The sequence below is a fragment of the Lissotriton vulgaris genome, chromosome 3_1 (genome assembly GCF_964263255.1).
Source record: "Lissotriton vulgaris chromosome 3_1, aLisVul1.2, whole genome shotgun sequence".
NCBI lineage: Eukaryota > Metazoa > Chordata > Amphibia > Caudata > Salamandridae > Lissotriton > Lissotriton vulgaris.
Window position 1 is genome coordinate 781,048,864 of NC_141689.1, and position 24,566 is coordinate 781,073,429.

Below are 24,566 nucleotides of genomic sequence, written 5' to 3' on the forward strand. Positions count from 1 at the left end.
AGATGGGGTTCACAATTAATACAACGTGGGAAGCGCCATTATTATTATTGTTATTGTCATAAGCCGGTGATCCGCGGGCTTACCGGTCGGAAAAAGATTCCGCGTCTCTCTGCGGCAGCCTCGAGGAGAACGCCGAACTTCCTGAAGCGTTCGTTGTCATAGCAACGGGAAGGTCACATGGGCAATAATAAGGGAAAAAAGACTATGAAAGTCTTAAATTGCCGAAGTGATTAGATTCTAATCTATTGTAATTTCGAGGAAACATAGAAAATAAATAAAATATATTAAGACGGAAAGACTATCATAATAATTCAGATATCTCATTGGGTGTGATATTAATGATGGGAGATCGAGATTCGTTATGTGGGACCAAAGGGGTCTGGCGTATTAAATCCGAGTATATCGGCATACAGGGAGAGAAAAACTCGAGGTTATAATGTATTGTCATAGATCGTAGGAATTATAGTAGGTAAGTTACAGGGAGAAACCTGGTCATACTCGGGTAGGTCATTGAAAATCTGGACAGGCAGAAACAAATTAGCATGGCGTACCTGTCACATGATGGTAGGGCCATGTTATTAAGACGGAGATGTTTAAGACTTACAGAGCGTAGTGGTGATAAATAAATGCGTAAGTGTACTGCGTACCTATCCCAGGATGGTAAAGGCAGTATCAATCAGTCAAGGACACATATAAACGATGTGAAAACATTCTCCAATTATAAATCATGTCTGTAGGACAAAGGTAAATATCAACCATATATATCAAAAAACAATCATGTAGTATGTAATCAAGAATTGAACTTTCTGATATAGGCGTACTACGTACCTGTCACATGATGGTAAAGGCAGTGTCAGTCTATCTAAGACTTATATGAATACCAACAGTAAACAAAATAAAGTCCTATCTTCATTCGAAGAGGTAGATTACATTATTAAGGCAGAGTAGTCAGCTGAGAGAAAGAACTATCCTGTTCCTTTAAACCTGATTGGATGGAGTCAAAGAAAAACATCCATTTTAGTTCCCTGATATTCAGAATACTGGAGATATTCCCTCCCCTGGGTCCCAGAGTAGCTTTTTCAATTACAACCCATTTCAGGCTTTCAGGTGGGTGTGCTGCTGATCTAAAATGGTCTACAAGGGGTGCGCCTGCCACTTCGCATCTGATTCTGCTCATGTGTTGCAAGATACGTTGCTTAATCTTTTGTTGGGTCTGGCCAATATAGATGAGGTTGCATGGGCAGATGATGGCATATATCACGGCTGAAGTATTGCAGTTGGTTAGAGCTCTCAGCTGGATTGTACTCTGGTTGTATTGAAACTCTTTAGTCTGTATAGTATTGTTGCAGGCTTTACAGTGGCCACATTTATAGTGGCCAGTGACTGGTTGAAGATTCCAGAGTGATCTGATGGTGGGTTCCTCCTATGTGGGAAGGAGAGAACGCACCACATAGTCCTTAACACTTTTCGATTTTCTGAAGGCATGGAGAGGGTTGCCAGGGTGTTTAATGTCGTCCGCAATCAGCTGCCAGTGATGGTTGACAATTTTCTTAATTTGGTTACTCTTGGTAGAGAATGTAGTGACGCATACAATGCGATCCACCGGCTTATGACAATAACAATAATAATAATGGCGCTTCCCACGTTGTAGTCAAGTCAAGTCAATAAATTTATATAGCGCGCTACATACCCAGAGGGTCTCAAGGCGCTTGAAGAAGGGTGGGGAATTACTTGTCAAATATCCACGTTTTAAGTTTCTTTCTTTATGCTAGGTGGTTCTGAGTAAGGCGAAGGTGAGTGGGAAGTGAGTTCCAGGTTTTAGCTGCCAGGTAGGAGAAGGATCTACCTCCCATGGTGGTTTTGTTGATGCGAGGTACAGTGGCAAGGGCTTGGTTGGAGGATCGTAGCTGGCGGGAGGGGGTGTAGAAGGACAGTTGTGTGTTGAGGCATTCGGGTCCGATTTCGTAGAGTGATTTGTGTGCGTGGGTTAGGAGCCGGAAAGTAATCCTCTTATTGACGGGGAGCCAGTGGAGGTTTTTCAGGTGACCAGAGATGTGTTCTTTATGCGGGATGTGAGGGGTTCACTAGATATTTATTAGAGAGGACAAACGTTTGTCGAATTTAATCAGGTGATTGAGCAAATTCCTAAGGAGAGCGTGGGTCTCAAGCACAGGTGCTGTGCACATCCTCTAGTACTACACAATAATACATCTCTTAGACCATTTAATAGAAACTAAGAACATAAACTAAGCTCAGATGGCTAAACTACCAGCTTTCGGATTCACAGATGAACAATACGCCAATATGGTGGGAAGTTCAGTCTCTTTTGGGGAGTCTACGATAACAGGTCAAGATAAGAATAAAGACGTGAATACTTTATTGGGGCTTAGAAAAAAACTAAAACGCATTGAACAGCATGGGCACTTTATGCTCCAATATCTCAAGGCTGGGGTCATACCACAAGGACTCAGGATAAGAAATATCCCAGGTTTATTCACACACATCAGGGAGTTCCTGGAGCGCTGGTCTATGATATCAAACAGATGCTCCAGAGACTACATGATGTTAATAGTGGAAACATCCAAAGGAATGCTACAGGAATTAGCACAAGAAATAGCAGAACTTGAGGATAAAATCAAAAAAATCAGGGATAGTGGAGGACGTAAAAAAGACCTTAGACGACATAGAAAAAGATTTAAATTCGTATTCGGATTATCTTATAAAAAGAAAAACAGAGAAGCTGCAGAAAGACATAAAGTACTTTAAGAAAGAAACAGTGTATCCCTATTTATCGGATGACTTCTACTCCAACAAAGATAACGGAGCAGAGAACTGGGGCTACAGACAAAACAGATATGGTAAAAGAGTGAACACATTTTCGGAGTCCTCAGGCACAGATAGCGATGGAGCCTCATATGATGGAGGATTTCAAAGGGGTAGATCAAACTCCAGATCCCAAGGTAGACGACCTTTTTTAGGACAGCGCCCACCGAGACGCTCGAACTGGAGACCGCAATATCGTCAGACATTTCAGAATCCCCCACCACAACAATATCAATACCCAGCACATCAGGAGATGGAATACGACCAATACTTGGAAACAAGGAACAACAGGTATTGGAGAAATTAGATCAATTACCCATCTTCAATCTTACATCCCAAGCTCTCCCTTCTAATGTCATCGCAGTACTCTCTAAAGGTCTTTCTTTTGCTCCTCATTCAGGACTAAATAAATTTGATTTATTCAGAGACCTACAAACATTTCTGAGAAAAATAAGATTAAAATTATTTTTCTTAAACAAAGACCTAGACTTAGAACCATCTAATTAGTCAGGTCTTAAACCTAAGTCCATCTTCACCCCAACCTTGGAACAAGTGCCTCCCCAGGTAGCAATTTTTGAGCAGATCATGAACGAAAAGTTCACAGACATCGCCAATTATGCCCCGAGACCACAATTTAATCTTACCAAAACCCAATATGAAGCAATGAATATGATAAAAAAATATATATATATTACAGTGAAAGCATGTGACAAAGGGGGAGGAATTGTTGTCTATGAAACACCACGATACATAGCAAAAATGGAGCAAATGTTAAGCGATCAACAATACTATGCACCTATCACTAGAGACCCTACGGGTGAGACCAAGAAAAAAATCAAAAGAGTAACCCAACAGGCTCTAAGGAATGGGGAAATATGTGACAAAGAATGTCAATACCTAAATGTGGAAAAACCAAGACTAGCTAGCATCTATGGCATCCCCAAGGTGCACAAAGACATACGAGACCCACCCCTAAGGCCAATAGTGACAACGATAGGCTCGGTAACCGAACCCCTGGCAAAATATATAGATACCATTCTGTGCCCGCATGTAGCAAACATCCCAGGACATGTGAAAGATACTAAACAAATCATTAATCTTGTGGAACACGTACCATTTTGTAACACGGCTAACATTCTGGTTACAATGGACATTGTAGCCCTATACAGTAACATACCTATAGCTGGAGCATTGACAGCCACACATTGGTTCATACAGAAGTACCAAATACAGTGCCCGAGTGTCTTCATATTAGAATGCCTGAACATTGTACTTAATGATAATGTGTTCGAATTCAATGGCAAGCTATTCAAACAGCAACAAGGAGTCAGTATGGGGGCGTCTTGCGCCCCCACAATTGCCAACATTTATATGGCCCATTTTGAGGCACAATTCGTTTTCAATGAGGTAACACCCTTCTTTGAGTCTGTATGTAATTGGGCTAGATATATAGATGACGTGTTCTTCATTTGGCTTGAAGGCAAGACACGTTAGAAGAATATTTGCAATGGATAAATTTATGTGATGAAAATATCAAATTCACAAGCCACACCAGTAGAGAAAGAGTAACCTATCTAGATGTGGAGATAAAACATCAAGATCAGGCACTAATAGTAGACCTGTTTGTTAAGCCCACCTCTAAAAACACGTTGCTTCACTATGATAGTTTCCATCCGACAATCCAAAAGAATAGCGTGCCATTTGGGGAATTCCTAAGGTTAAGGCGCAACTGTACACAAATACAGGACTATGACACCAGAGCCATATCTATGAAAGAAAAATTCCTATCCAGAGGGTATCCCAGAAAGTTAATAAGAAACTCATTCAAGAGAGCACGCTTTTTTGATAGACAAGTACTGTTACAACCCAAAACAGAGAAAACCAGCGCCCAGTTGGTATTTGTCACTAAACATTCCAGCATCAACGAAAGGATTAGGCAAACAATAAGTGCCAATTGGCACATACTAAATGTAAACATCCCCAAACAAGACAGACTACCCAGGCCCATCTTTGCGTATAAAAGAAACAAGACCCTAAAGGACCACATAGTAAGATCCAGAATGGCAATCAAAAGTGAACCCAGACAGCAATCACTCACAAACCTAAGCCCTGTAGTAGGTAACTACAAATGCTCTACTTGCAAATCCTGCGCTACAGCCATAGAGGGTACTAGTTTGACCTTCAACAAACAAACAATTGAACCGAAAGATCTCAATAATTGCAGAAGCACTAACGTAGTCTATCTTATCATTTGCCCTTGTGGCAAAGGCTACGTAGGACAAACAGGAAGAGCATTCAATGTCAGATTGACTGAGCATAGGTCAGCCATAAGAACGAGAAAAGAGACTGCTCCTATGGTTAGCCATTTTTTGGAAGAAGGACACACACCTGAGGATATAACATGGTACATCCTAGAGAAAATACATCCAAGGGTAGGATATGATCAAGAGAAAATACGAAAAATGAGGGAAGTATATTGGATATATGTCTTGGGGACAGCCACCATTGGACTCAATGCTGAAATCCCATGGGATCAAGCTATCTTATAATGATTGTGAACTGTATTAAAGGCAATAATAAGTTGTGACAAGGAGATGGGGAGCTAATAGTAACTGTTTATAGTCTGTACCTCTTTTATATTTAGATCTATAAAACTACCTATCAGTCGATGTATATAACTGTATACTTGTCAATATTGTATGCAGATGGCAGCAGTTGAACTCAGAGTACAACATATTGTTTATCGTTTATCGCACGAACAACAATATGAATGGGATTAGATTTCAAAAGTATTTATCATAATAACTCTATCTTTTTACCCATAATGTCTGCCTCTAGGTCTCCAAAACACTAAAGTGATACCAACACACTTTAGGATAAATCGATGTAGTTAACAACACACAGTCCTCGGACCACAGGAACTAGGATAAGATGGCGGCGCCACTTACAAACACTTAATACCCAAACAGGAAGTGTAAAACCACACCTACCGGTAATCTCGCGAGATTACGTTCCACTCACTGATCCATGGCGCCAGAAAGCTAGTTATTTAAACGCCCCATCGGAAAGTTAGCTGCTAGACTGACAATCGGGACACAACGAGGGCGGCATACATCGAGGGCGGTACGCTCGCATATCAGGTACGTTATGCTATTCCGTTTAGATAGAGGCGCGCACGTTAGCTTTTTTATCTATCGCCATTATAATGCCAGTTCACTAAATATACACTCTTTCCCCCTCTTCATGCTGTCTAAAATAGATCACCGAGCGTATAGCATCCAGAGCCAGAGCACCCTAACAGTTAATTATTCAAGCAGACCACGCGGCAGCGCACAGAAGAATTCCTAGACCAGCATTAGGTAAGCGCTACGCGGAATCATGAAGTAGCCTATTATCCCACCAACGATAGAAATAGATACTATTAGTGTCCCCTTTTCTCCCAATATAGGTCCAAAATTACCCATAGCCGGAACGCAAAGCCTTGAAATAGAATGAGGCAGCATTTGTGGTGAAGTCCTCGGACACTCTGAAGGTAAATTACACCCTTCTTGCCCGTGAGACACACAGTACGAGGCTACGAGCAAGACTTAAATTAAAAACCATATCTTTGTGTCTTACACAGTAGGCGTTTTTAACCACCCCCGCAAAACCCAGCAAATACAAAGGAATCAACCCCGCTGCGCTGCAAACAAGACTGATAGACGGAGATACCCATCATAAAATAAGTACTAGACAAGGTAATCTATTAAGCGCAAAAAAACTATTACTACTTATCGCTTAAAATGGTAAATTAAAAGACAATCTCCGTTCCGTCTAGACACACGGATCTGGACCCTCGGCCTTCGCACAGAAGTAAATAAAACATATCTATTAGAAGCCGTTTGCTCCCAATATTAAGGTAATAACATGCACCTATAGCAAGTCACAACTAAAGTCTCTATGGGATATCATTTCACTCAATTCCTGAAAGTCCAACTATTTGCTAGTCCTATCCTTTGGTCCTAGAAGCCATGTGAATTTTGAAGTTCAGTACAATAGCTACCATCTGCAAGCAATATACCATACTGTGAAAGATCTCATGAATTAGAAAATGTGAAATAGAGATGCAATGTACATATTGTATAGGATATGATGGAAACCAATGTACAGAATTTGTGAATATAAGTATGTAGATAAGTGTATATATGACAGCATCTAGCTTTAGATGGCCCACAGCGTACTTGGGAGTTTGCGTAATTGAAATAGATAAAAAAACACAACAATGTGTAAAGTCAAAACAGAATGAAGTAAGCATTTAGACATGTGTAATATATATCTGTATATAAGAGAGATACTAAAGCATTATTTTTTCATCATTTTTTAGCCACGCTAACTATAGTACAGAACAAGGCAGATTTCCTGAGGAAGGCGACAGCCGAAACGCGTTGAAGGAATTAATTCTGCGTTTACATTAAGTTTCTTACAATGATTATGTGGTTATTTTAAAATAAGCAACTATTTATATGATAATTTCTGAATGTTTTGTATATGATAATGTCTTTGGTAAACAAAAAAAGTATATATATGAGCAAAAGTACAATAAGTTAAAAAAAAGGTAAAAAAACAAAAACTTATAATATTCTAAAACCAAAAAAATAAATGACATCAACCATAATTATATGGGTGAAGAATGATCTATTGTCAAACACATGTCTAAATTACTCTTAGATTAACAATACACGAAACCCGGTGTGCACTTCCCCTTTCTAAAAAACAATTTTACCTTGCCAGGGTTTATCCTAATAGGCAGGGGCCCCATTTTTTCCAAAAAGGATGTCTAATATGAGCCTGGCTGAAGCGTTCTGGATGCATTGGAGTTTTTTCTGGAGTTTTGAGGTGGTACCGGCGTAGAGGGTGTTTCCGTAGTACAGTCGGCTCGTGACCAGAGCGTGGGTGACCGTTTTTCTAGTTTCGGTGGGGATCCAACGAAATGTTTTTTTGAGCATGCGAAGAATGTTGAAGCAAGATGAAGAAACGGCGTTGACTTGTCTGTTCATCGAGAGTGAGGAATCCAGGATGACGCCCAGGTTCCGTGCGTGGTCCGTCGGGATGGGTGCTTTTCCAAGGGCCTCTGGCCACCAAGAGTCATCCCAGGCGGAGGGGGAGGTGCCTAGGATGAGGACTTCTGTTTTGTCTGAGTTCAGTTTCAGACGGCTGTCCTTCATCCAGTCGGCTACTTCTTTCATTCCTTCATGCAGGTTGGTTTTGGCAGTGTTAGGGTCTCTGGTGAGAGATAGGATCAGTTGAGTGTCATCGGCGTAGGAGATGATGTTGAGGTTGTGTTGGCGTGCGATGACCGCGAGGGGGCTCATGTATACGTTGAAGAGGGTGGGGCTGAGTGAAGATCCTTGTGGTACGCCGCAGATGACTTCAGTGGCCTCTGACTTGAATGGTGGAAGGCGGACTCTCTGGGTTCTTCCGGTGAGGAACGAGGTGATCCATTCCAGTGCTTTTCCTTGGATTCCGACGTTTCTGAGGCGTTGTAAAAGGGTGCTATGACAGACCGTGTCGAAGGCTGCGGAGAGGTCGAGGAGGATGAGGGCGACTGTGTCTCCATTGTCCAGTAGAGTTCGAATGTCGTCTGTTGCTGCGATGAGGGCGGTTTCAGTGCTGTGCTTGGCTCGGAAGCCGGATTGTGAGGAGTCGAGGGATTTGTTGGTTTTTCGAGGAATGTGGTGTGGTAAAATAAATTTACCTATGCGGAATTTCTATGCGGTAAAGTTCAATAAAATAACTCAATCAGAAAATGAGAGGCAGAGTCCGTGGTATCTGAGTTTATAAGGGTTTTATTCCATAAAATGGAATTGGTTCGAACCAGGTATCATGTTCCATCACCACGAAGGTTCAGGAAGGGATAGACAATGCTTTATTAATAGAGTACAATATATATAGTAAATGCATACAATGGTGATGGATACAGAAGGCGTAACAGCTGAGAGAAAAGAGATAAGAACACATGTACGTAACAGAAGGCGTGCACGAGGGCGTACACGGAGGTGTGTGCTAGACAACGTCACATGAAAGTGTCACAGGTGGGTGGATCCATAGAGGAATCCTGCAGTGTCAGCAGAAATATATGGCAGAGATGCGTGCGCAGCAGCATGACGTGTGATTGACGTGGAACTGGAGGGTGAAGGGGACTTGACATTTAGCTCTACATGAGGAGACAGAAGTCTGGGGTGTCAGAACAACCTAAACCCAAATCATATCTGATATCTTGTGTTTGAGGAACTGTATTATCTAGAAGGAAAGGTCTCTCGGGCAGAGGCTATTCTATACTGACTGCTAGTGCATGCATATGTGACTACGTGTCTACGTGTAATGCGAGGGGCCATGGGCCTACCATGGTAACAGGAGCAATGAATTATTTGCACGGAGACAGAAAGGCCGGGCCCTTTGCTCTGCAGCTGGGAAGATGTTTTCCTAAATCACTAGACAGGAATGTATTTTCGAGGAGCGGAGCAGATAACTTGAAGGCAAAATACAGTCTTGGCATTGGAGTTCTGGACTTTTTGGTTCCGTCCAGAGGTGTCAGGGAACAACACCCAAAGACCCCGGAGTTCCACCTGCCTTGGTGCGCAAATGAACAGAAACACGGGCTTCTCGATGGTGGCGTCAAAGACCAAAGGTTTATTACTGCAGGGACACAGAAGTCACAGAAACCACACATGGGCAGATTCTAGGAGCCTGTTCAAATTGTACAAAGAGGGTTGCTCCTTATATACTAAATTTTGGCCTTCAGGCGAATTCTTCACATGTTGGTACATTCCCAAAACCTTTGTGTCCTAAACAATAAATATTTGGCGTTACACAGGAACCGTCGATAAAATCTGATACCAAACATCTACGAAGAGGGGTTCCCACTAGTTCATCACAATCCCTTGTCAATATTGCATTCAAGAGCCGGACCGCCTCATCGTAAATTTCGTTACCTCCCCCTAATAAAGATTCAGAAAGAAAGAAACGGAGCCAGGTGTGGAAGATAGGAAAGCAGGATAAGAGATGTTTGTAGGTTGTAAATGGGCAAGGCTACCGGCTTCGGCCGCCTAATCATGATCAGGACAATGGACACGAAGACCAGTTCGGTGGGGCTGGCCTCGGGCAGAGGAGGCAGCCTTTGTCGAGTCATGCAGCTACAGCGTGATCTGGTTTAAGGTGCACGTGTCATGAAAGAGGTGAATCTCCGGCTAAGGCTACGTGTCCTTAATCGAAATGAAGTGATCAGAGGTTATTGCGTATGTGAGGGCAAGAAATACAAAATGGCTGCCATGATCTAAGATGGATGCCGTGGGTAGATCAGAAATGTGTTCATAACAGGAGCGCTCTTGCTCGTAGCGTAGCGAAAACACCAGGATATGCTAAATGGATCATTTGCGGTTCGCTGATACCAATATTATGTATTTCCGACAATATTGAAAACACGGGTTCAAATAGTCACGGAACCTCAGAAGGCAAGCAGGCCGAGCCGGGCACCACTCGCCGCGCAGGGAGTAAGGCAAGGGTCACGGATGCAGATCCAGGCTGCAGCTTTCAGAGGCAGAAGGCAGAAAGGGCTCGATGACAGAAATCAGGGCCTAGCTCGCCAGAGCCAGGAAAACGTGAAAATGCACCATGTAAAGACGGTGGCAAGGCATACTTAGGAACGGAATTATCGACCCATTCATGGTGGATCTGAAAGAGGACATGTTAACGTTGGACGCAAATGTATTTGCGTCTTCATAGCTGGTTGTGGAGGGAACATACATGTACTTGAAGCACGTACATGGAGCCGTTGGGGTCTACGTTAGGGGACACAATTCACCATAAAAATTCATATTACCTCATTCCCTCCTTGTCCCCTACGGACCCTTCATGATATATCAATCTTCATTAGTCCATCAATTTGTTCATATAGCATCATTTGTTCTTCCTTTTTCAGGCGGGATTTAGAACGTGAACTTGGATGGGGAAAACATGATGTGGCGCACAAGCCGCAAATCGCTGGCCCACACTGTAGACATAGACAACAACTGAACACTATGAGAAGGGCTATTCCGAGGAAGGATAGGACTTTCCATCCCCAGGCTGATAACACGCTCCAGAACCAACCGGACCAAGTCCAGGTGCCTGGATTCTGGTGTATCTGACTTGCAATCTTGTGGAGACGGGTTATGGCTCTATATACTGATGGTGCGTTTTCTGGAATGAAAACACAGCAACTCGATCCGATGACTCTACAAGCTCCGCCCCTATCGGCCAGGATGACGTCAAGAACAAGACAATTTTGAAGAACAACAATCCGCATAGCAGACTGCTCCTCTGTTAAGTTACCTAGGGCGGAAGTAGTTTCATTCACTACTGCCTCGAGGGTTCTGGTTAATTTACGTATCAGTTTACTATTAAAGACAGCACCTAAATAGGGAAAGAAACCTTTATTGAAGTCTGTATACTGCTCCCATGCCGTTTCAGTATAGTCGACAATCGGGAGATCTCTCTGGGGTCTGTTGTGTACTAGATGGGAGTTCCTATGATAATCAGGAGGGGCTAGGAAAACAGGTGGCAGAAGGAATGCAATGTAACAAGTACCATCCCAATCTAGAGGTAAGCGTATATATGCTGTATGACCACAAATGAAATAGGAATGACGGGAAGCTTTGAATGTAGACTTGCCTTTATCACTGAATTCGATCACAGTAGTACACTTACTATGACCTAGGTGTACTGAACCATTCTTCCTGACACATAATTCACCTTTGACTGGTAATACTGACATAGCGGGCAAGGCTGGTTCGGCTTCGGACTGGACATTCAGAATCATGAGGTTAAGTGTAAAATTACCTAATCCATATACTTCGTTTTCTAGATCAGTTCCTGTCCTTTGGGAAGACCCTCCTTGTCAGGGAAACATACTTTATGCAAAACTGTATTCAGATTTCCCCATACCCAATTTCCCTGGTACACTAAGGAATCAGAATTTAAAGAATTTATTAAACTAAACCATGCACCACAGGAACCATTGTGTGTGAACGGGTACGGAAAGAGGGGCAGAACTCCCTTGTACTTCTGATAGGGAGGGAGTCGGCCACATATCCAACAATTGGTAGCATTGTTGGTCTGATGGGAATGATGTAACATACTAATGAATGTATTGTTGCGCAGCGCAAGTCGGTAAGATAACTCGTGCGGGGGCAGTTCACTGAAAGTATGCTCGGCAGTGTCATTTGAAGAAGAATGTGCACGTGTGAAAATAGGAAAGTACATGTGTAGCAATATGCTTGCAGCAATAATCATAAGACTCAGGAAAAACATAATCAATAATGTCACAATGCAGTGACTACGGAGAGATTTACAATATTCATGTTTCTTGATCTGGTTCTGTCTATCTCTCTCTCTATTGGGGTCTAACTTGTACATGTCAGGAACCTGTCTAACCGCTTCACCTAGGGGAGGACTTAAACAATTAAACTGTCTGACTTGCTAGACCTCAACTTCATGCGAAATTCCTGAGAAGGAGTTTTCTCTACCAGGGGGAGTTTAGTATCAGTCTCTGGAAGGGGGCAGGGCTGGGAGTCTAGTTTCGGAGGCAGTCCATAGTGTCTTTTCACATGACTCGAGTGGAGCCAGCCCTTGCGGCCCTCCACCTTCACTGCTGTCCTTGTTGTCAATAACACAAGCTTCGGCGCCTGCCAACGGGGCTCCAGCGGACTCCTCCTGTCGAAATTTTGGATAAAAACGTATTCTCCAGGGACAATCTCGTTTGGCTTCACCTCGGTGTTGTCGGGAAAGGCTGCAGCTACCTGTGAACGACATGATTGTAGTGCAGACATCAAGGAGGCAAGGTAATCTGTCAGCATATTACAGTCAACATCTGTTATCTTACGAGGCAGAGGCGTCCCCCACATATTCGGTGGCCTACCAAAGACCACCTCATACGGGGATAGCCCTGTTCTTGAATGTGCTATCATTCTCATGTAAAAGAGTGCAACTGGTAAAGCTACTATCCAATCAACTCCCTTCTCTCTACATATTTTTGCAAGGCGTGTTTTCAGGGTCTGATTATGTCTCTCTACGAGACCTGCTGCTTCGGGATGTCGGACACAGTGGAACTTCCACTGATAACCTAGCAGGAGTGACACCTGCTTCATGAGCTCGGATGAGAATGGCTGTCCATTATCTGAGTACACGATACGGGGCAAACCATACCGTGGGAAGAATTCACATACCAGCTGCTTGGCAGTGGTCGGAGCAGTGTAATCTGGGACTGGATATGCTTCTGTCCAACGGGAAAGTGCACATACAACTACGAGGACATATTTGAATCCTCGACAACGTTCCATATGGATATAATCCATCTGGAGGACTTCAAAAGGGTGATCGGGAGGATGAAATCCACCTTGCTCTACGGGAATGCCTTTACCTGGGTTGAACTGACAACAGATCATGCAAGTACGCACTTTCTGTTTGGCTGCTGCTCGTAAATGTTTATTGAACCAAAGATTTTGAATACATGGCTTTTTCTCCTAAATGTGCAGGACTATGTACGGTGTTAATGATTACTTGAACCATAGAGTCGGGGAGAAACCATGTGGCTTTCCCCTTCGTCATCCATCCCTGTTCTGTCTGGATCCCTCCTAGTTCAGTCCATTTCTTGATTTCGTTGGGTGTAGCATGTGTCTGTATGTCAATTACATCTAGGGCGGGATCCCTCACTGTCATGCAATGTGTCGGTGTCGGGACTACTGTCTTTGTCAGGTCAGTTGCGTGAGTCTGAGTCTGAGCTGTATGCTTGGCAGTTCGAACTGCCAGGTCGTTACCCTGGGAAATGGTATCTGTGACTTTCGTATGTGCTTTGCATTTCATGATGGATATGGCTGTAGGCAGATGTATTGCATCTAACAGAACTTGAATGAGGGGATCGTGCTGGATTTTGGCTCCGTGAGAGGTCAAGAAACCTCTCTCTCGCCAGAGTACACCGAAGTCGTGTACGACTCCGAATGCATAACGGGAATCTGTGTATATGTTAACTCTCCTGTCCTTGGCTCGAATACATGCTTGAGTCAGAGCAATGAGCTCTGCTGCTTGGGCTGACAGTGTATCAATGCGATGTGTTTCTATGACTTCAGTTTCGGTCGTGACTGCGTAGGCGGCTACTAACTCTCCTGTACTTGTTCTCATACATGAACCATCCACATAGAGTGTCAGTTCTGGATCTGGTAATGCAATGTCTGTCAGGTCTTGTCTGGGTTTCGTCGTAATGGTAATGATTTCGATACAATCATGTGCCAAAGGGTCTGTCTCACTTAGTGGTAAAAGTGTAGCTGGATTCAATGTATTGCAACGTCTGATTTCTATGTGTGGCTGAAACAATGTCAATTCATAACCTGTCAGTCGTGCTATAGTCAAGTGCTGGGTCTGTGTCCTGTTTAAAAGAACTTCCACGGAATGAGGAACTTGTACCGTCAATTGGTGTCCTAACACTATGGAATCACTTTGTCTGATTGCTAGAGCTGTTGCTGCTACTGATTTCAAGCACGCAGGCAAAGCCTGGGCTACTGGATCTAACGTACTAGAAAAATAAGCACACGGTTTGTGTGAACCTGCTTGATCCTGGGTGAGTACTGACAATGCAGTACCTTCGCGTTCTGTGATAAAAAGTATAAAAGGTTTACTGTAACATGGTGTCGCTAAAACAGGTGCTTGACATAGGGCTTTCTTCAGATCGTCAAAAGCATGTGTATGTTCCTGAGTCCAAGGGAGGACAGTCAAAGACGCTGCCTCCTGAGTTGTCAACTGTATGAGTGGCTTGGCTAGAAATGCATACTGAGGGATCCATTGTCTACAGTAAGAAGTGAGGCCTATAAAGGCCCGTACCTCCTTTTGTGTCTTGGGTTGTGACATGTTTACAATTAACTGGATACGATCAGGTGTTAGCTGTCTCCCCCCTTTGGACAGCAAGTGCCCAAGGTATACCACTTGCTGAACACAGAATTGCAGCTTCGAAGGAGACACCTTGTGTCCCTTGTCAGCCAAGAAATACAAAACTGTCAATGATGCTTGTTCACATTCTGGTTCACTACGGGCGGTGATCAATAGATCATCGACGTACTGGAGTAGAGCAGTGTTGTCAGGCATGTGAATACTGTCAAGTTGTCTTTTCAATGCTTGGCTATAGATGCTGGGGCTTTCTGTGAATCCTTGAGGTCCGCGTGCAAATTTGAAGCTTCGGCCATTTAAACAGAATCCGAAGAGATATTGGCTTTCCGGATCAATTGGGACACTAAAGAAGGCGTTCTTCAGATCAATTACAGTAAAGAACGTTGCCTCTGAGTCAATAGCTGTCAATAATGAAGAGATGTCCGGAACCACCGGGTACTGTGGTACAATGCATTTATTCAATTCTCGCAAATCGATCACTAATCGATAAACTGGAGGGGCATTCGGATCAGTGCGTTTAAGAATCGGAATGATAGGGGAATTACATAGATTCGAGTCGGTTTCTACAACCACTCCTTGTGCAATGAGCTCGTCAATGATTTTCAGTAAAGCCACTACAGCATCTGGTGGTAACTTGTATTGTCGGATTCGTAGTAAAACAACACCTTGTTTCAGTGTAACTCGGTATGGTGTAATGTGCATACAACCTACATCAGTGGGGCCTTGTGCCCATAAATGTGCAGGAACATTCTGTAATCTGGGATCAATATCTCTCAACACATAGTGACCCTTAAAGTCACGCAAAAACAATCTTACTCCTTCCGGAGAACAACAAATTACAGCTCCTAGAGCTTTCAGCGTCTTGATACCTAATAAGTTTTCTGGACATGATTTCGTGAGCAATAAATCTGTAGTGCGAGACAACGGACCAACTGAAAGGGGAACTGGTTTTGATACTTCATTTACAATAGGCTTTCCTGAAAATCCAAGGGAAACATTCTGTGAGCCTGAGAGGGGTGCCCCTGGAACCTCGTTGTGACTGATTGTTGTCCTGCTTGCCCCTGTGTCAATCAAAAACTTTCTATCCTTTCCTAATACCTGACTATGTACATAAGGACCCTCTTGATCTACAGGAACCTCAATAAGAGGCAAGCCAACCTCCCTCTCTAGGCTGTTTCATGTGTATCGCTGGTAATCGGGATAATCAGTTTGAGCATATTGGTACATCTCCTGTGTTGTATGTTGTGTTGCGGCAATCGGTTGTGGCTGTGGTACCGCTACGGTCTGTACTGTCTGTTGTGGAGCATGCATAGGCTGTACATTCTGTGTAACGTGTTGTTGGGCCTGGTCCTGTCTAGGAGGACGCGGACTCTCTTTAGTTTTACCTGTAGATATATTGTGTTTCAGAACTGCACACTCGTTTACATAGTGACCTGGCTGTTTACAATAGTTGCATGTCCCTTTAACAGGAGCTGCCGAATTATTGGACTGCGTCATGCCCTTTTTCTGACCGTCAGCAGGAACTGACTGGGCAACGAGCATTTTCATTTTCGTGTCTTTCATACGTCTTTGTTCGTGATCATGTTCTTCCCTTATTCTGTTCTGGTGGTACTGTAACATCTGTAACATTTGGGAAGGCGTGTTTGCTTGCCATGTGCTCTCGACTTTCAATACACGATTCTTAACTTGGGGCAGAGAATTCTCGACTAGTTTGGATACAAAAAGGTGTGGGTATGACTCGCTACTTGCTTTCAGGCCACTATTAATAATGAAACATTTCTCAAATCGGGAATAAAAATCACTAGTATCTTCGTCGGGTTTCTGTTTGCAGGCTGAGATTGCATCCCAGTCCTCCTTTTTCGTTGCCAACAGCCTTGGCAATACTTGCACTAATAATCCTGGTAATGCTTTAGTTTTATCCCCAAGACCTAAACCTGGGGTTCGGCCATTTTCTTCTGTTTCTAATGCAGCCCAATCAATCTTTTTGTCTCCCACCTCCCATTCTTTTTCCTTGAGTTTCTCGTAAATACCGGCAGGCAATAGTACTTTCAATATTTTCATAATGTCGGGATAGGTATAGTCTCCCATGAGTAACATGTCTTTTAGTTCACGGTGGAAACCTGCTGGGTCTTTATCATGACTAGGCACGATTTTCTTCATTTCTAACAATTCCATTTTAGTTATGGGCGTGTACACAAACACACGTCTAAGGGTATTATCATCATTCCTGACTGGGTGTACTTCTCGCAAGGGGTTCTGTCTGTCTATGTAGAACATTTTTCTTTCTGGGGGTGGGACTGAAACAAACTGTGGATTCAGGAAGGCGCTATATCTGTGTCGATGTTCTAAAATTACTTTAATTAAATCGGTACCCAGGCCTCTCCATTTGTTCATGAGTAACTCTTTTAGTACATCAGGTAGGGGGCCTGGATCAGAATGTTGGCTCTTATACAACGTGAGGAGGTGTTGTATCATGTACATACCAGCTAATCGCTGTTCGTCTGGGGAAAGATTAAAAAATGTTTGTGCTAATGCGTCATCATTATATCTATCGGAATTGTCAGCCCATTGTACTGCTGACCTGGCTAATTCTTGTTCATCCATGGAATTGAGTACATGGTACCCCATTCGTTCTTGAAGTATTTTATCGTTAGCCTGAAATAGATGTTCAGGAGTCTTCGGATTTGACATAGCAGAGTGAAAAAGTATCTTGCTTTCTGGACGTAATGTTTTATTAAAAGGTCTACCCTTTCCTACATATGCTACCATACCTGTATCTTCTTCTAGCTCCTCCTCTGAGGATTTATTCACGTCTGCTTCTGCTTCCCTTTCAGCTTTCTCTCTTTCATGAAATACTATTATTTCTTTACGGATTTTTCTGTACATGGCATCTATACATCTCTGTTTATCATGTTTTCCGTCTGCAATATTCTGACCCCATGTAGTTAATACCTCCATTTCTTCTTTATTTACACCAGGCCGGTCTCGTTCTCTTATGAAACAGTTTATGAGGAATCTTAATATTAAACCTTGAGTGTCCACTTTCTGATGTGCCATGGCCTCGTGAATACATTCCTGACCTTCCCCAGTCTGAACGAAACAATATATCCTGTCTAGATAATCTATCATTCCTGGAAATAGAACTAAAAAGTTTGCAGCACGTCTTATACTTAATGAGGCTAACATCACGCAACCGTCTTTGCCTGGTATTGGGTCATATCTACAGTCTGTAAGATACTCTTTAAGTTTTTCAATTGTGATTGCTTTCGGAGTACGTTGCATTGCTAGTTCTCTAACGGTTAATCGCCGTACTGGTGGCGGGGTATGGTAACCTCCTGATGCACCTCCTGAGGCGGAGGCTTGAGCATCACCTGTCTGTAGGGCCGTGTCAGGCCCAAAAGGATTAAGCGGATTAATAGGGGGTGCCGGAAGTGGCGCAGGGGGTGTTTGCGCTTGAGGACCTGGGAGACGATCGTCGGGTGGTATAGGTACGGGTGGGACATTAGTATATTCGGGAGCTACGTCGTCTAAATAGGAAGAAAGGAAAATATCTGCTGCGGTCTTGTGACGTAATTTAGTCGAAACCAATGGAGGGGGCAGATCTTTCGGTATGTCCGGGGTCGCCTTAGGCAGGCCCTCGGCCAGGACTGGATACAATCCTGTCATAATGGCATTACTCCGTCTATCGTGTTGTTCCATTCTAACTCGTTCTCCTTCTTCTAACAGTTCCTTTTTTTTGGCTTTTTCAGAATCCTCTCTAATTTTCTCCGATTTTCTGAGTGCTTTCTCTGTCCGTCTGTGCGATTCTTTACGCCATAGCTCAATGGCATCTTTCTGTGACTGTCTGGCTTTCTTTTTCCACAACGCTTCTTCTACTCTCATGATGCACTCGGCATCCCATGTCCCTGTAGCGGGCCATCTCTGATTCTCTGCTAAATCCTTAGTGTAATCCACCCACAAGTCGAGATATAATACAGCGTCTAAGCCGTGTTTGTGGTACATAAAATAACCAGGAGTGTCCCTGGGTGGGATGGGAACAGCCTCCTCGAGTATCCCTTTTCTAGTTCCTATCTGTCTCAGTTTAGAAAACAGTGGCATTTTGAACCTTGATACTTGATACTTGATACTTACTCGGACTTGGACACAACTAATACAATAAACACAGCAATGAAGATCAAACAATCACACATACCACGACATTAAAAAACACATTAAAACATTTCGGAACGGACAATAACTTGATAGCTGGATACTTGATATACTGCTAAACAGTACAGATACACTGCTAAACAGTGCAGACCGGTTCTGTGTACCCAAACCCGTCTTGACCGGACACAAATTAATGTACCCGTCTAGATGCATCCCCAGCAATGGTACTCACCGGGAAGCACGGAACGGAAGGCCTCGGAAACTCGACACTGGACTGGACCGGACTGGACTCGACTCGACTCGTGACGTAGATACTTCGGAACTTCGGAACTGGTGGGCCTCTGAACACCTCGGACCTTGCTCTCTCGGCTGGGCTCTGGTCGGGATCCTCCGCACTCCTCACCGCCTCGTCTGTGTGTCGATCGCAGCCTCAGTCACCTCCGTTGGCCTGAGGGAGATACAGGAAATCCTGCGGGTACGCGTAGTTGTCCGTCACGGCTGTGGCAGGGGGCTAGGCCTGCAACACACCGCCGGCGCGTAAGGTGGGGGAGGGGTCCCTGTTCGGGCGCCAATTATGTGGTAAAATAAATTTACCTATGCGGAATTTCTATGCGGTAAAGTTCAATAAAATAACTCAATCAGAAAATGAGAGGCAGAGTCCGTGGTATCTGAGTTTATAAGGGTTTTATTCCATAAAATGGAATTGGTTCGAACCAGGTATCATGTTCCATCACCACGAAGGTTCAGGAAGGGATAGACAATGCTTTATTAATAGAGTACAATATATATAGTAAATGCATACAATGGTGATGGATACAGAAGGCGTAACAGCTGAGAGAAAAGAGATAAGAACACATGTACGTAACAGAAGGCGTGCACGAGGGCGTACACGGAGGTGTGTGCTAGACAACGTCACATGAAAGTGTCACAGGTGGGTGGATCCATAGAGGAATCCTGCAGTGTCAGCAGAAATATATGGCAGAGATGCGCGCGCAGCAGCATGACGTGTGATTGACGTGGAACTGGAGGGTGAAGGGGACTTGACATTTAGCTCTACATGAGGAGACAGTAGTCTGGGGTGTCAGAACAACCTAAACCCAAATCATATCTGATATCTTGTGTTTGAGGAACTGTATTATCTAGAAGGAAAGGTCTCTCGGGCAGAGGCTATTCTATACTGACTGCTAGTGCGTGCATATGTGACTACGTGTCTACGTGTAATGCGAGGGGCCATGGGCCTACCATGGTAACAGGAGCAATGAATTATTTGCACGGAGACAGAAAGGCCGGGCCCTTTGCTCTGCAGCTGGGAAGATGTTTTCCTAAATCACTAGACAGGAATGTATTTTCGAGGAGCGGAGCAGATAACTTGAAGGCAAAATACAGTCTTGGCAGGCAAGCAGGCCGAGCCGGGCACCACTCGCCGCGCAGGGAGTAAGGCAAGGGTCACGGATGCAGATCCAGGCTGCAGCTTTCAGAGGCAGAAGGCAGAAAGGGCTCGATGACAGAAATCAGGGCCTAGCTCGCCAGAGCCAGGAAAACGTGAAAATGCACCATGTAAAGACGGTGGCAAGGCATACTTAGGAACGGAATTATCGACCCATTCATGGTGGATCTGAAAGAAGACATGTTAACGTTGGACGCAAATGTATTTGCGTCTTCATAGCTGGTTGTGGAGGGAACATACATGTACTTGAAGCACGTACATGGAGCCGTTGGGGTCTACGTTAGGGGACACAATTGACCATAAAAATTCATATTACCTCAGCGGCGAGCTGGTTGTTGACCGCTTTCTCGATGACTTTGGCCGGGAATGGAAGGAGTGAGATAGGGCGGTAGTTTTTGAGTTCGGTGGGGTCAGCTGTGGGTTTCTTCAGGAGGGCGCTGAGTTCGGCATGTTTCCAGCTTTCCAGGAAGGTTGCGGAGTTGAGGGAGCAGTTGATGACGTCTCAGAGGTGGGGTGCTATAATGGAGTCTGCTTTGTTAAAGATGTGGTGAGGGCATGGGTCTGTGGGGGATCCTGAGTGGATAGAGTTCATCAGGCGGATGGTGTCCTCAGTGGAGATTGGCTTCCAGTCATTGAGGATGTTCAAGGGGGGTGGGGGTCCTGCAGGGGGTTGGGTGGGTTGGTCTTCGGGTCGGTTGTCGAAGCTGTTGTGGATGTCTGCAGTTTTGTTGTGGAAGAATGAGGCTAGGGAGTCGCAGAGGGCTTGAGAGGGGGTGATGTCGTTGGAGTTGGCTGAGGGGTTGGTAAATTCCTTGACGATGTTGAATAATTCCTTGCTGTTGTGGGCGTTGTTATCTAGTCGGTCCTTGAAAGCGGCTTTCTTGGCATTCCGGATCAGTTGGTGGTGTATGCGGGTGGCGTTTTTGAAGGCGTCCTTGGTGCTGGTGGTTGGGTCTTTTTTCCAGGCCTTCTCAAGGGAGCAACAGAGTTTCTTGGATTTCTTAAGATCATCGTTGAACCAGGAGGCCTTCTTGCTGCCTAGTTTGATTTGTCGTTTTTTCAGTGGTGCTAGGATGTCGGCGCTGTTGGATAACCATTGGGTGAGGTTGGTGGCTGCTTGGTCGGGGTTTGAGGAGTGGGCTGGGGGGTTTAGAAGAAGCGATGAGGAGATCTGGTCGATGGTGATTTTGTTCCAGTTTCTTTGCAGAGTGGGTTGGGGGTGGTTGTTGGATGTGGGCTTGTTGTAGGTAAAGTGAACGCAGCTGTGGTCAGTCCAAAGGAGAGCTGTGGTGTGGCTGAAGGAGACATGTTTGCTTGTATTAATTGTGAACCCCATCTCCCTCTTAGGATACGAATCCAGATTAACACAGATGTAATCCTTCGAATATCGGGACACAATGCAAATCTCTACGCTACTCGGTAAGCTATCCCGCCCACTGACCTCTCACCCTGAGTAATTATACATTGGCTGGCCTTTGCTGAATACCGTTCCCTTTACACAGATACGTAGAGTGGTCCCCTATGCTCAGTGCCCGGATCCATTGCCTTATCCTAACGGGATATCAGACTTTACTTATCAAGTAAGTCTGATTTATTCTAATTTTTGACATTATGATGCCCTCTTTAAATATTTAAAATATAGTTTTAATTGGTCTGTTCATGATTTTTCTCAGGATTGAATGCTTCTAATCGATTCCTGTCCTGATCATTAACCACAAACACTGATTTACTCAGGTATGCTTTTTCACATGGTGTGTCTACCCCTATATTTTCTCTTGCGATTCAAACAGCTTTGATAATGGTAATAATTAGGATCTATTGCTTTTTAAACTAGGTTGTCTGCCCCACTACCCCTCTCCCGTCCTGATGAAGATCCCCGTGCAAGGATTCCATTGATTCCTGCTTCATCTGGGTCGAAACGTCGACACACTCCCTGACCTATAACACAACCTCCTCCTACCCACTATTCTTGTATACTATGGACAATGGGGCATGTGTAACTTGAATTATTGGTTTGATTTGTGACGGCTTTACTGTTTATCCTACATTGAATTCGTACTAATGTTTGATAGATACGTGTTTTTATTGTCACGATCCCCTCCTACACTACCCTCACGACTGCACGTCCCCCTTACCCCCAGGGGCACTAATACAACTGCAATGTGTGAATTTATTTTTGGTTGCTTTTTTCCTATAATGTGAATTAAACATTATAGATGCATTTTATGTTTATTTGATTCAATTAATTGATTGCAACAATACGCTTTCCTCCCTTACTGGGACCCCTCTATTCTTAACCCTTGGACTCAAGCAGCTGGTGACCACCCCCACCCACCTCGCCGGACACACACTCAACGCCGTCTTCTCGTCCAGCAAAGACATCGCCTTCAGCCACGCCACTGGACTCCACTGGACGGACCACAGCTGCATCCACTTCACCTTCAGAAGGACCACGGTCCACCACCACCAGCAACAGGCTGCACGAAGAAGCTGGAACAAGATCACAGCCGACCAACTCGCCGCATCCCTAAGCCAGCACCCTCCCGCCAGCTCAGCGAACACCAGCCAAGCCGCCGACAACCTCACGAAATGGATCTGCACTTGCGCGGACGAACCCGCCCCTCTGAGGACCCCGCCCAGCAGACCCGGAAGCAAGAAGGCCCCGTGGTTCACCGACAAACTCAAGAGCTCCAAGATTAACTGCCGTGCCCTCGAGAAAGCCTGGAGAAAAGACCCTACACCGGACAACATGACTACCCTCAAGCTCGCCACCCGAAAGCACCACCAACTGATCCACGCCACCAAGAAAACAGCATTCAAGGACCGGCTGGACAACAACGCACACAACAGCAAGGAACTCTTCAACATCGTGAGAGAGCTCTCCAACCCCAATGCCGGAACCAACGACATCACCCCATCGCAAGACCTCTGCAACTCCCTCGCCTCCTACTTCCACAACAAGATCGCTGACATACACAAAAGCTTCAGCACACAAACAACGCTCCCCACGACCACACCAACGCCCCCCACCACTACCCTCAACGCCTGGACACCGATCAACCTCGAAGACACCATCAGCATGATGAACTCCATCCACTCCGGATCTCCAACCGACCCCTGCCCTCACCACGTCTTCAACAAGGCCGACGCTGTCATCGCACCCCACCTGCGGGACATCATCAACACCTCCTTCGACACCGCCACCTTCCCTGAGAGCTGGAAGCACGCCGAACTCAGCGCTCTACTAAAGAAACCAACGGCGGACCCCACCGATCTCAAGAACTACCGCCCCATCTCGCTCCTCCCGTTTCCAGCCAAAGTCATCGAGAAGACAGTCAACAAGCAACTGGCAGTCTTCCTCGAGACGACTGGATCCCTCAACCCATCTCAGTCAGGCTTCCGGGCCAACCACATCAGCGAGACCGCCCTCATCGCTGCCACTGACGACATCCGAACCCTGCTGGACAATGGAGAAACAGCGGCCCTCATCCTCCTGGACCTCTCCGCGGCATTCGACACTGTCTGCCACCGCACCCTAGTGCAGCGCCTCAGCAAAGTCGGAATCAAGGAGAAGGCACTGGAATGGATCATCTCCTTCCTCGCCGGAAGGACACAGAGAGTCCGCCTCCCCCCATTCAGATCAGAAGCCACGGAAGTCATCTGCGGCGTCCCTCAAGGCTCCTCGCTCAGCCCCACCCTCTTCAATGTCTACATGAGCCCCCTTGCGGCCATCGCACACCAACACAACCTGAACATCATCTCCTACGCCGATGACACCCAGCTGATCCTCTCCCTGACCAACGACCCCGCCACCGCCAGAGCCAACCTACACGAAGGGATGAAAGATGTGGCCGAGTGGATGACGACCAGCCGCCTGAAACTGAACACAGACAAGACGGAAGTCCTCATCCTGGGCTCCTCACCCTCCGCCAGGGACGACTCCTGGTGGCCCCCCGCCCTGGGCAACGCACCCAAACCGACAGACCACGCACGCAACCTGGGCTTCATCCTGGACTCCTCCCTCTCCATGACCAGACAAGTCAACGCGGTCTCCTCGTCCTGTTTCAACATCCTGCGCATGCTACGTAAGATCTTCCGGTGGATCCCCACCGAGACCAGGAAGACGGTCACCCAGGCCCTCGTCACCAGCCGTCTGGACTACGGCAACGCCCTCTACGCCGGAACCACCGCCAAG